This window comes from Saimiri boliviensis, chromosome 3 (assembly GCF_048565385.1).
Source record: "Saimiri boliviensis isolate mSaiBol1 chromosome 3, mSaiBol1.pri, whole genome shotgun sequence".
Classification (NCBI taxonomy): domain Eukaryota; kingdom Metazoa; phylum Chordata; class Mammalia; order Primates; family Cebidae; genus Saimiri; species Saimiri boliviensis.
The window spans coordinates 23,761,285-23,762,372 of record NC_133451.1 but is presented as its reverse complement, the minus strand read 5'-3'; the positions used below and the strand labels follow the sequence as shown (position 1 = coordinate 23,762,372).

At 49.1% G+C, this 1,088-nt stretch overlaps 1 pseudogene; it reads left to right on the top strand.

Moving 5' to 3' along the window:
* Positions 1–301: 301 nt before the first annotated feature.
* LOC101046307 (SUMO-conjugating enzyme UBC9 pseudogene) lies at positions 302–793 on the top strand (annotated as a pseudogene).
* The last annotated feature ends 295 nt before the right edge of the window (positions 794–1,088 follow it).

The window sequence follows — 1,088 nt, the reverse complement described above, 5'->3', positions numbered from 1 at the left end:
TAGGGGGACACGATTCAGTCCACAAGTCACACCAAGTTAGAATGGGGATATGATGACTCATTTTCTGTCAACTTGACTGGGCCAGAGGGTGATATTTGGTCAAACATTATTCTGGGTGTTTCTGTGTGGGCATTTCTGGATGAAAGTAACATGTGAATCAGTAGACTGAGTAAAGCACATTGCCCTTCCGAATGTGGGTGGCCTCAGCCAATCAGTGGAAGGCCAGAATAGAACAAAAAGGCTGCCCCGAGACAAAGGGAAGCAGCCACCGCCGCCCGCTCGGTCCTCCGCCTGTCCGCCCGAGGGACTCTGAACATGTCAGGGATCGCCCTCAGCAGACTCGCTCAGGAGAGGAAAGCGTGGAGAAAAGACCACCCGTCTGGCTTCGTGGCTGTCCCGACAAAAAATCCCGATGGCACGATGAACCTCATGAACTGGAAGTGCGCCATTCCAGGAAAGAAACGGACTCCGTGGGAAGGAGGCTTGTTTAAACTACGGATGCTTTTCAAAAATGACTATCCATCTTCACCACCGAAATGTACATTTGAACCACCGTTATTTCACCCAAATGTGTACCCTTTGGGGACAGTGTGCCTGTCCATCTTAGAGGAGGACAAGGAATGGAGGCCAGCCATCACAATCAAACAGGTCCTATTAGGAATACAGGAACTGCTAAATGAACCAAATATCCAAGACCCAGCTCAAGCAGAGGCCTGCACGATTTACTGCCAAAACAAGAGTGGAGTACGAGAAGAGGGTCCCAGCACAAGCCAAGAAGTTCCCGCCCTCATAAGCAGCGGCCCTTGGCCTCGCAGAAAGGAAGGGATTGGTTTGGCAAGAACTTGTTCACAACACATTTGCAAGTCTGAAGTTGCTCCCTACAATGACGAGTCGCCTGGGCGGGGTTGGGCGGGCGCCGCCTTCCATTGCCACCACGGTCCTCAGTCTCCACTCGCTGAATTGCCCGTTTTTCATACAGGGTCTCTTCCTTCAGTCTTTTGTATTTTGATTGTTATGTAAAACTTGCTTTTATTTTAATATTGATGTCAGTATTTCAACTGCTGTAAAATGATAAACTTTTATACTTG